Genomic DNA, 12,392 nt, shown 5'->3' with positions numbered 1-12,392 from the left:
TTTGCCTTCTTTCTCCTGCTATATAATACAGTCCAATAACTTTTAAATAATTTGCAGTTGCAGATAAAAGGCTGATTTCCCCTGAAAATTAAACTAATTTTGCATTTTTTTCAAGAACAAAAAAGGGTCATTAAGACCTTTGTAACCATCATGCTCTAAAATAGACAAAACTCTTTTATGAATCAGATGCAGCCTGTATATAGAGCAGGTGACAAAATGAGCTTGCAGGAGAACAGGATGCTTAATGGATTTATGCCTAGTTTTGTTACATTGGGATATTTTTATTTTGTGTTGCCACCAAAGATGCTATTTTAGGCTCCTAGGTTTCTCCAGTACCACTTGAACTGAGTACTTTGTCACCTTTGAGAGGTGACAAACAGGAGAATAGAGCTCCCTGTCTATTTCAAAGACCACATGCAGACAAAAACAAGATACCAGGCAATTTACCCAAACTGTGGATTATACCCACTGCCTGGCCTTGTGCTTCTCGCAGAGTCCTTTCAGGGAGAGACTCAGCTGCATCCCAGGCTGCTGCTGCTCGCTGTCACCTCTCTGGGTGAAGCAGAGCTGCTGTTCTTGCTCTGTGCTGGTGTTAGCAGAGAGGTGAGGAGGCCAGGGTGGGGAGAGGACCTCTCTGTGCTGTGCCTGTGCAGGTATCAGCTAAAAAATCAGACATGGAGTTTACAAGCCAATGTGGTAGGGGAGTGTAGGAAACAGACAAGCAGAAGGAAGTAATTTGACAGCTCCACACCACTCCATCAACAACCTGACTCGATGAGTTTTCTGTAGGAATTGAGCCCTGCAGATAACCTTAAAGAGCTTCTGGAAGATCAATGAGATGCCTTAAAAGTCCTCCCCAGGCATGAAAAGCAGCCTATGAGGGAGGCTGGCATCATGACTGGCTGGAGAAATAGAGAACAGGCAGGGGCATGAAACTGAAAATTAATACAGAATCCAGAGGTGAGAATGGCAGTCATGTTCCTCTTCTCTGACTGGTGGTCAATACTGGGAGTCTGTGATGGCAGTGAGGCAAATGTGGCTCAAACCAGCAGGTAATTGTCCATTAAGGCAGTTTGGATTTTAGAATTTATGAGGTTATGGTTTCCTTAGCAAGTTTGGAGTTAAACTCTCTCCGTAGACACTCTGGGGTTTCCTATTGTAGTTTTTAATTTTGTATAGCAGTAAACAGAGGAGAATGCAGGCCCCAGTTCTGCTGATGGGCACAATCAGATGCTTTCAGTATGGGCTATGATTTTAAAATCAGGTCATAAATTAAAGAGGTCACAATCAACTCAAAAGTCTTATTTTCTTCCTGACACAGTTTTCCATATTGCTGCTGATAACAGAAAGACAATATTCTTTCAATTGCAGCACCAGCTGTGCTGTTTCATTAGCATTTCTGTGTTAGGTGTTACTTCTAGATTAGTTTACATTTTGCTTTTTCCTCAGGAGATTGTGTTGGCTTTAACATGGGTCTTTCATCACAGTGCAGGAGTTAAGGACACTCAAAATCTAGTGGAAGCCTTTAAAACTAATTTCAGTTTTTTAAAAAGTAAATTTTGAGTTGTCTATCTCCTTTTATGGTCTGTGTATCACACAAATTCAAACACTGACCTAATTTTTTTCTCTTTTTAGCTGAAGGTAAGCCAGGATTAGCACTGCTGAAGAGAAATGAAATAGAATTGATGTGAACTTAAAGGTAAGATGGAGTCCTTTCAGGTATTTTCCCACTCAGATTTTTGGCAACAGGGAGTCTTCACTTTCTAGTAATCCAATTTCTTGCAATTGAGGTAAACGTCTTGAGGCTCAGAAACAGAATGATTGCTCATTTTTCATCTTCCCAGCCTTCTTTGATATCTGAGAGGCAGGATGTAGGAACAAGGATGAACAGATGGAGTAGGGAGGTGGGGTTGGGAGCTGGGCAGGGGCAGCCTTGGGGGTACTGGTGGTGGGGACCTGTTAGGCTGCCGATTGTTAGTTGTGAAAGGAGAAGACTTGGCACCCCATCCTGACTGCAGACCCTGTGGGTGACATCAGTTTCCACCAATCATTGCATTAGCTCAAGCATAAAGCAACACTGCAAGCTCCATCTATGCTATAGTTCTGTATATATGAACGGGCTATGCTTCGAGGTGCCCATACCGCCTCAGTTAGAACCCTGAGGTTTGTGTCTTTAGCAGATTTAATTATATGATTAAATACCATTTTATCCCCAGGATTTTGCCTCAGACTGTGCACAAGAAGGAATTGATTTGGGGATGAATAAGAGGTGTGCAGCAAAGGAGCCATTTGTCTGCAGGAGTCAGGTTTCATTTATTTCTGGAGTCTGAACAAAGCTGATTGGTATCTAACAACCCTTCATGTGGGGAAAAATGCATTAGGGTTTTGATGTGGCTTTTAGAAATTTTCTTCTTGAATGGATATTGGATTTTTTTTCTTTTTTTTTTTTTCTTTTTTCTCTTCCTTGATGCCCGATGCATAAACTGATGATGGCAAGACCCTTCCAATCCTAGTGCCATCAGTGAAGCCTCCCTTCCCCTGTCTGGCTCACAAATATTTGGAGAAGGCAGATGGCAGCATGCACAGACAGAGAGGAAAATGGTCTGGTTTTGGGTGACCTACTGAAGAAGGACTAGTTATGCTTTGGCAATTTTTCTACACCCTAAATAATATTTAATTTTCCTAAAGGGACATTTTCTGTCACAAAATACCTACCCTGGAAAGCTTCCAGTCAGGGGTCCTGATTAACACAGGAGATTCCAGGAAAAGGAAAGAAAATCTGATGGATAAGTTTCTGAAGGACTGGGGTCTGTCTATGTTTCTGCGACAAAACTCTGACGGCTTTGGTTAAGTTGTTGTATTTGATTGTTTGGTTAAGTTGTGACTTTTCACAGTCCCCAAATCTCCCCCGCTTTCTAGACAGTTGACTTGATGCCATTTGTAAAGGTAACATATATTTACAGATGTAAGAAACCTGCCAAGAATACCTAAATTCTGTATAAAACACTCTAGAGGTCTAGAAGTCTGGATGAAAAGTTTTTCACATTAGGTTTCCACAATTACAGGCCCTTTGGTAAACTGAGATTATAAACATTTAGTCATGTTAAAATTGTGGAAATAATAAAGTTGTGGAAATTAATACATAAACTTGATAATTTAAAATTACTGTCACAGAAGAAGTCATAATGACATAATGACAAATTTGACTTTCAGATCAGACTGAGAAAGATGTGCAGGGATTGAAGAGAAAACAGTGTAGCTGCTCATACTTTAAACCAATGCTGTAGGTGAATTGGGGGAGGAGGGAAAAGTATTTGAATAAATCTCTTGTGGAAAAATGGAATGCATAGAGGACTTTTTCAGGGCTTTGAAACTTTAATAATGCTTTTTAATGTAGGATAAAAAGTATAGTGGGTAACTAGAGCTCCTCCAATGTAATCAAAGAAACTCTAGTGTTTATTTTACTCTTTAAGGTTTTGAAGGACCGGAAAGCTTGTAGGGACTACCGAACTGCTTGTTTTTAAACAGACATATTGTGCTGATCCCACAGTGAGCTTGAGACATAGGTGAAGAATCTCAATAGGTATCTCTTACAGTCTCAGCAATGTACTGTGGCTGAGTCTGTGACCCTTTTGAATAACCTCAATAACTCAATTGCAAAAAGACTATTTGGCTGAAGGAGGAAAACTCAGCTTCTTGGGTATTTTAAAATAACCAAGTAAGAATTAGGTGCTAAACTCCTTCAAGTATCCAATCCCAACTCATAATTTAATTAAATTATAATAGAAATATTAACTTCTGATCTCCTAGACCTGGCTAGGGAGAAGACTTGTCCTGTCACCTAAAAGCCTGTGCATTTTGTAAGGCATGGGTTTTTCTTGAAGTCTTAATTGAAGCAGCAGTTTCAATTTCTAGTTGTATAATCTTTTTAAAAAAGATGCCTCAAATTCATATGTACAAAAATTAATTTCCCAGAGAGGGATTTGGATATACTCCCAATTTGTCAAAGAATTTAAAATGTCTTGTTCTTTTATTATCTGGTCAGAGAGAATGAGCTGCTTGCAACTAGTCAAAAGCTAAGAAAGCACTTTGCAGATATTTGACAGATCACTCAAGCAGAGAGTGATTCTGAAAAGACCAAAATCTGCCCAGAAAGCCCATGTAATGTATGCTGAGAGGTGAACTTCATTAAAATAAACTACTGTATTCATAATAAAATTGGCTAAAAATCACCTTAAAAATTGTAACAATTCGAAGCTTAGTCTAGAATTTTATTTACTTGTAGGACATTTTTCTTTCAGGTTCTTAGCTATTTGTATATTTTCCAGTGCTTTTTTACAAAAATAAACTGAATATTTTCCAGCTGTAGGATAAATTTAATAATTTTATCCTTCTATTAAGTTTTTTTTGGGTTTTTTTGGTGGCAGGTGCATGTTGAAAAATGGAGGTAAGAAGCGCATAAAAATGCATGAGCATGTCTATGGTTTTAGAGGCAGGGAAGAAGGTCTGAGTTGAATCCTCTGGAGAATGCTTTTGTAACATGAAAATGGGAAGATCTGACAGTGGTATGACCCTTTCAGCTGGTGTTTATTATCCACCACCAAAACAGGTACAAAGCTCAAGAAACACATATGACCACACCCATACCAGATACCAGTGCAGATGATAACAATTATAACCTTGTTAGCGGTCTGGGAAGCACTCAACACAATGGTGCTCCTTCTGTGCATCAAAATACAAGTGAATCTGTGCCAAGGAAGGCCATCAACAGTCTGCTTACTGAGGCCCTGTTGTGGGCCACATGTGGTGGTTCATGGTAGTGGCATTGCAGCAAATTAATGTACCTGAGGCAAAAACATGGTAAGAAATTAACTGAAAACCTCACCTGTGACCCAAAGACAGGCAATGGAAGCAATGGGACTCTAATCACAGCTTAACCCTCTAATCTCAGTCTGTACCTACAAGCTACAAGCTTATTAAAACATCCTCCTTAACTAGTGCTTAACACTTCTGTTACAGCTCTCCATTTCTACCTCTGGGCCTTTGGTTTGGCAGCTGCCATTTTTGCCTTGGAGGCATTTCCTCACTGAAAGGGAATCCTGGTTTATCTTATATGGCCATTTAGGACAGAAGTGACCATGCAACTTACACCAAACAGCCTGTGAACCCCTCAGACCCTCAGCTGTTGAAGACCCTCAGTTTGCTCAATTGCACCTGAACAAAAGGCAGTGCAGATTCCTGAGGCAGAGCACTCAGCAAGTGAAACCTTTGGCTTTATGGATAGCCTAGCATTTCCACAGTGGGAGCACTGGGACACTGGTGCCCATCCAAGGGAAGTGGCACTGTGGTGCTCTGCTTGGAGTGAGGCTGAAGGGAAAGCAGCACAGGGTTGGTGATGAGACTTGTGCTGATGAATGAACCATGCAGCCAGCGTTCTGCTCCGCTCATCAGTGAGCCTGCAGATGGAACCAGCTGCTGTGGTCTGAACTGTGAGCTCTGCAGCTGCCACTGCACTGGCAGCCATGCAGGTGAACATGCAGATGGAGTGGAAAATGGGAAGTGAGCTACCCCAGGTTACTGTAGAAAGGAGACAAGGTGTGCTTGGCACTCTGCGTACTCAGATGGGGAGGCCAACTCTCCCAGGAGCCAAATCTTCTGGTCTCTGTAGCACCTTAGAGTCAATTGTTCTATGCACTGCTCCCATTACTCTGGGATGAGCTAATTTTTCTTGCTGGGAGTTGATGGCTTAGACATGTGCAGTGCTTTGCTACAGGTGCAATTTCACCTACATGCTGCCTAATCAGACACTCTCGGGCCCCCATCTCCCATGTCAACTAATTTTGCCCGGAGGAAAGTTGACAGCTGTCTAGCAGAGCTCACCCTGCACATGCATGTTGGCCTCATGAGTTGCTGTTTGGCACAGTGTACCCTCTGTGTCAACACATAAATGCTCTACTTCTTTTATTTCCATGGTTAGGCTCAGGAAGTTGCTTGAAAATACTGACTGAAAGGAGAAGCAAAAGAGATTTTTACCCTTACCTTTTCATTGATTACAGCTCTGGCTAATTATCAGCTACGAATTAAAATAGTTTGTTGGCATAAGTGGGTTTTAGGACTCTGATGTTAGATTTAGAAATGTTGCCATCAATAATGGCAGTAATAGAAGTGTATGCCTGCAGTTTGTTGTTGTGACAGAGTAGAAGATAATTATCACTCCTTTTCTTTCCGCCCTGGTTACTGCAGCTATATTGCTGGCAGCTGGAGCAATGTTTTGCCTTGATGCTCTTAACAATAGCTTTCACATAGCAGTTCAAAGATGTTAAGCTGGTTTGCCTTAGTGAAAGGAGATGAAACCTTGCATGCAGCTACTATGTAAATTCTGGTAACTCATTGGAGTCCACATGGTTTATGTACCAGCGGTTTATATGAGAAGTGGGCTGTAACTTTTTTTTTTCTATAGAAAGCCCTAAGAAAAGCAAGGTTGATGCATCCCTTTAAGAGAAATCTGAGGCAGCTCTTATTCATCTGCGTTTAGATGGTTGTCTCTTTGGAACAAAGAGCCAGCGTCACTGATCCCACTGCATTGCTGGTCAGCTTGATTTCATTTTTTGTGCCATGTTTTGCTGTTAGTTTTTTAAATACCCAATTTAAGTAACTTTGTTGTTTTAGTGGAGTAACAGTTGAACAATTTGGGCTTAAACAAGGTGAAACTTAGGTCTTCAAAGTATCTGTTTCTCCTTCTATTTACATTTTGGATGGACTCTTCAGAAAGCCGAGGTACAGATTTTTTTTTTTTCCAGGGGAAGACAGTTGTTTGTGTAGAGTTTATTTCTGAAAGTTTTGTTTTATTTAGATAGTAAAATATTGATTTTTATCTCCATGTCCTTGTCAGATGTTCACTTTCATCATTATTTACTTGTTATTTGTATATCCATACTGTGAAGAGACTCCTAGCCTGGACGTGCACCTTCTGACACTATTTCAATTAATCTGTGGCTGTTCTACTGGTCACAGTGGGAACATGAACTGGTACACAGGAGCATTACAGGTGCTGCTTAATTGATGTTTCTGAATGTTCATTTAGTACTATTTTTGATATTTTGATATTCCAAAAGGAGGAAGACATGAGGTGTGAAGAGTATTGAGTGAGAGTTTTGTCCTTTTGTTTCCTGCTTTAACTAATTTATGTTTGAGGAGAGCACGAGGTGCAAAGCTGAGGAACTGATATCTTTTAGATATTTAACTTTCTGCTGTAAAACAAAGAGAACTTGGCTTAGACTTGACTATTAGGGTCTCAGAAGACTCGAATAACAACCACGGTTTCTCAGTGTTCCTTTGCAATCCTGGATAGTCTCCCCTAGCTTTTTTTTTTTTTTCCCTTGCTTTTTTTTTTTTTTTAAATTTGTATACAGAAGTGTGTGTTTTATAGGTGGTCCTATGTGGCTCAGAGCCCTGACAGAAATAAATCTGTAAGTCTTGTCATTGCTCAGCTGCCTGGGTGGATGAAGTAGTCAAGCTTTTCTGTAGTTAAACTTTTGCTATGCATTAAATGGATACCAGTACCACCTCTCCCAAATTCCAGATTATTAGACTGGTTGAAGATGTGTTGTTTAGGGGATTAAAATCTTCATACAAGCTTTAACCATCTTCAGTCCTTTGTCTTGTACAATGGTTCCATTGGCAGGCATGAAATTGAAATAGAATGTGATTTAGAACTGGACCTTCAAAATAATTTATCATAATGGCTGTTTAAAAAAACTACATACAAAATAGTTCTGTTTTGTATAATCTGCCTAGTAGTTGCCTAATGCACTAAATTCATAGCTGTCTGCCTGTTCTCAAAATCTAATGGGAATGCCCATTAACTTTTAGACATGATTTTCTCAGGTAGACAGCTAACACATGAAGTCCATAAAGGAATCATTAAACAGTTTTTTCTCTCCATATATTTTCTTTTGATTTTCAGGATGAGTAGGCTAAACATAGGCCAACTCAAATATATTATAAAATATATTACAAAACAAGGAATAGGAAAAGCATCTGATTATGTCATGGATATCCCTTTTTCATAGACTGTATGAGAAGCACTCTGAACTTTGAAAGATTTCAAACATTTTGCAGTATCTTCTTTTCCTGAGACTCTTCTATTGTACCATAGGAATGTCTTAATGTAGCATTGGACCCCTCTGGCCCAAGGAATAGCTTCTAAGAGTTACCTGATTGAGAGTGCTTTGCCCAAGAATACAGATGGGAAAGTGAAGAGATGCTTTCTGGGGAGACGAGAGACAGGGATGTGCCTTAGACAAAGCTGATGTAGGGGGGATTGCACTCAGTTTTTCTCTGTCCTGGATGAATATTGTGAAAAGAAAGATTCTTAGTCCTTAAGTTTCTACTACTTGTATATTGGAGCAGAAGGACAGGTGGAGAAATTCTTTGTTGGGAGATTTATGTCCTGATCAGAGAGATGCTTTCTTAGGAGTTGTAGCATTGTATAGCAGTGCACAAAGGATTGTTTAAGTTGGCATTAAGTTGGCATAAAAAGCATTGTTTAAGTTGCGATAGACAGTTAATAACATTAAGTCAAATGATAAACCTGATAGTTCCACCATTAAATCATGTTCCTAAGCACCACAGCATCATGTCTTGTAAATACCTCCAGGGCTACTTACCTTAAGCCTGCCCACTTCTGTGGGCAGCCTCTTTCAAGTGGGAATGAATGCAAAAGATAGTAAAAAAGTTTTACTATCCCATGTTGGTTCACCTATCATCCAGTTCCTCTCCATCCCACACCCCATTGGTCTCTGAGCTCAGTCTCATCACTGCCCCATCCAGTAGAGCAACAACCCAGAAAACACCACTTCTCTGCATTGTCAACTCCCTCATCCACATCAGATGCACACAGAACTGGCTGCAGGTTCAGAGGGTGGAGAACAAAGCTCTTGTTTTCTCAGAATGTCCAGGATGCTGCCCAGGTTCAAGAGACCACAGGCACAAAAAGCCCAAGAAACTTCCTGCAGCACTGTGCTTCTGAATCATAAAATGATGGAATCGTTTTGCTTGGAAATGACCACAAGCTCAACCATGAACCTCACTCTCCAAGCACACCAGTAAGCCGTGTCCCTAAAGGCCACATCCAAACAGCTTTCCTATACCTACACACATGGCGATTCCAGGGTTTCCCTGTGCAGCCCATTCCAATGCTTGACAAGCCTTTCAGTGAAAAACTTTTTCCTCCTACCCAATATCAAGCTTCCCCAGCACAACCTGAGGCCATTTGCTCTTGTCCTGTCACCTCTTGCCTGGAGGAAGAGATCAGCCCCCACCTCACTACAGCCTCCTCTCAGGTAGTTCTAGAGAGTGGTGAAGTTCCTCTGGGGCTCCTCTGCTCCAGGCTAAACACTGCCAGCTCCCTCAGCCACTCCTCCTGAGCCTTGTGCTCCACACCCTCCACCAGCTTTGTGTCTCCTCTCTGGACTCACTCCAGCCCCTCAATGTCTTGTGCTGAGGAGCCTGGAACTGAATGCCAGAATCCTGGCACAGGCTCAGCACGGCCAGGTACAGGGGGACAATCAATGTCCTGGTCCTGCTGACCACACGACTGCTCACCCAAGCCAGCATGCCAGTGGCCCTTTTGCCCACCTGGGCACACACTTCCTCATATGCAGCAGCTTTTGGGCCAATGCCCCCAGGCCTTTTTCCTCTGGGTCTTTTCCAGCCCCTGTAATGCTGCAGGGGCTGTTGTGACCCAAGGGCAGGACCCAGCACTTTGGCTTGTTGAGCCTCTTCCCATTGCCTCCTGCCATCAATGCAGGCTGTCCAGAGCCCTCTGCAGAGCCTTCCTGCCCTGCAGCAGATCACCACTCACACCCAGCTTGGTGTCACTGCAAACTCAAGGAGGATGCACTCTGTGCCCATCCATCCATACAGGTGTTGAGCAGGACTGGCGCCAGGCCTGAGCCCTGGGGACACCACTGGAGTGGCTGCCAGAGGGATGCAGCTCCATTCCCCACCACTCTGGGCCTGCCCAACCAGCCTCTTTGGAGCTCAGCGAGCAGGGCCCTCCTCCAAGCCACACACAGCCAATTGCTCACAGAGAACTCTGTAGCACACAGTGTCAAAGGTTTTGCTAAAATCCAGGTAGATCCCATCCACAGCCTGTCCCTCACATGCGGGGTGGGACTCCTGGTCCGAAAAGATCAGGCTGGTCAAGCAGCACCTGCTTTTCAGGAAGCCATGCAGGCTGGCCCTGATCCCCTGCTTGTTCTGCACCTGCCGTGTGATGGGTCTGAAGAGGACCTGCTCCGTGACCTCCCCAGTGCCCAAGTCCAGCTCATGGATGAGCACCCCATTTGCTAACTTCCAGTCATCTGAGACCTCTCCAGTCAGCCAGGACTGCTAGGAAATGATGGTAAGTGGCTTGGTGAGCAGTTCTGCCACTTCCCTCAATATGTTTGTGTGAATTCCCTCCAGCTTCACAGACTTGTGTGTGTTTAAGTGGTGTGGCTCTAACTGTTTCTCCCTGGATTTTGGGGCCTTAGTTCCGCTCCCTGTCCCTGTCTTGCAGCTCAGGGGCTGGGTGCCCTGAGGACAGCTTGGTCATGCTTAAGACTGAGGCAAAGAGCCATTAAGTACCTCAGCCTTTTTCTCATCCTTTGTCCCCATCTTTCTCTCCACATCCCATTCTAATTGGAATTTGTCCCTTCTAATGTTCTCCTTGCATAACCTCATGACATCTCTGTAGTCCTCCTGAGTTGCTCAGAAGGTAACTCCCACAGACTTCCATCCATGCTGAGTGCTCGGACTTTGGCACACAAGGAAAAGGTGCCAGAAATTCAGAAAGGGAGAAGGACACTGTTATCAGGTCTCCTTGTCCTTCAAGGATGCTGTCCTCCGATCAGCAACCCCCAAGGACAAGGTTCCTCAGCATGCCCCAGAGGAAGAGTGATGCCAGGTGCTCAGCACATGGTCAGTACAGCCCTTTCTGTGGCTCCCTGTCTCAACAGGTGTTTGAAATTCCCTTCAGGGAAAAAGTGTTTCCTACAGAAAACCTTTCCCTTTCCAGCCTTTCTGAGCCCAGGCTGCATTTGAAGCCAGGATAGGCCTTTGCAGGGGAAGGTGGTATGACTTGAGTAGTGTAGGATTGTGTGAAACTTTTACCCCTCACGAGCCAGAGGAACAAAGCAAGGTTGCAGGACCTGCTCCAATCCAGTGCCTCCATCTTTGGAGTGCTCTGCAACTGCAGCTTGCAAGCACGGAGATGGACCAGCCAAGTGGAAAGCTGAGTATCTGCCACACTGATTTCTGATAGAGGAGATAATCTGAGAAGGGACTGGTGGGAGAAATGTTCTGCTTCTCCCTTGGATGGCTGGTGCCAAAATGGCCTACCATAGCCCAGTGCTGCCTGTGTAAAGAAGTCCTCACTGCTTCCCTAAGTTTACTGTGTTTGGGGAGCTGGACTTGATGCTCCTTTTGGGTCCCTTCCAATTCAAGAGAGTCTGGAATTCTATGAAATCCCCATGCTAAAAAATAAAAAAAGCAACCCCCAACCTTGCTGCTCCTTGATTGTAGTGCATGCATGAAAAATTCAAATATCACTAGTATTGTTACTCTTTTAGCATGGAGAAGATTTTCCTGTTCCCTGCTTACGTTTACTTCCAACCAGGAACCAGCCCACAAAATTTCATCCCTCAAGACCTCAATGGTTAGCAAAATTCTGAGCAAGTAAAACCCACCAAAGATTTCCTCACCTTTTCTATATGTAGAGAAATAGAGTTACCATTCCCATATGTAGTTCACTTCCCAACGGAAGATGATTTGCCCCTTAACAGTCATGCTCTTGATGCAATACTCATCATGCTGGGCTTGGAAGAGCTGCAATGAGTATGGGTAATGCCAAGGGAGATCAGACACTCTGCTTGCTCCTCCAAAGCCTCCTGCTTTTCATAGTGGCAGCTCTACCCACTCAAGAGTCCCGAGTTGATGCAGAGTCCCGAGAATGTCCTTCAGAGGGCTTCCCCCTTCAGGCTGCTGCTGCTTATAGACCTGAAACTGATGGAGTACCACAGCCAAGGTTCTCTGTGCTTCAGCCAGCAATCCCTGCCTTGCAGTGTCAGCTCTCTTCTAGCAGGGGTCCTGCTTGTCCCCCAGTGTCCTGTATCACCTGTTCTGGCAGGAAGGAACGCCACAGGCAGTTGTCCCAGGGCGCGCTGCTCAGCTCTGTCTTTTTGCTTGCATTGATTTGGTTTGCTTATTCTGTTTAGTCCTTAAGGACACCAATTCCCCCGTCTCCAGACAGAGAGAAGTGTCCGTGTGTCTGTCTCTCGGAGATCAAACAGTGACATCCAGCGGCCACTCACTTTGCCAAAAATGGCAAACTCGTGTCACCAGAGTGT

The 12,392-nt window shown here is 43.4% G+C and overlaps 1 long non-coding RNA gene across 2 annotated transcripts; it reads left to right on the top strand.

Moving 5' to 3' along the window:
• The first annotated feature begins 498 nt into the window (after positions 1–498).
• LOC146424451 (uncharacterized) lies at positions 499–2,572 on the top strand. Of its 2 annotated transcripts, none has more exons than XR_014846711.1 (3): positions 499–603; positions 1,636–1,699; positions 2,217–2,572. It is a non-coding gene; the product is annotated as an uncharacterized LOC146424451 (long non-coding RNA). The 2 variants fall into 2 exon arrangements; XR_014846710.1 differs by lacking the exon at positions 499–603 and adding an exon at positions 611–653.
• The last annotated feature ends 9,820 nt before the right edge of the window (positions 2,573–12,392 follow it).

Source organism: Lichenostomus cassidix, chromosome Z, assembly GCF_008360975.1.
Source record: "Lichenostomus cassidix isolate B80296 chromosome Z, HeHo_3.0, whole genome shotgun sequence".
Lineage (NCBI taxonomy): Eukaryota > Metazoa > Chordata > Aves > Passeriformes > Meliphagidae > Lichenostomus > Lichenostomus cassidix.
The sequence above is the reverse complement of the archived record's forward strand: the minus strand, read 5'-3'. Positions and strand labels throughout refer to the sequence as shown.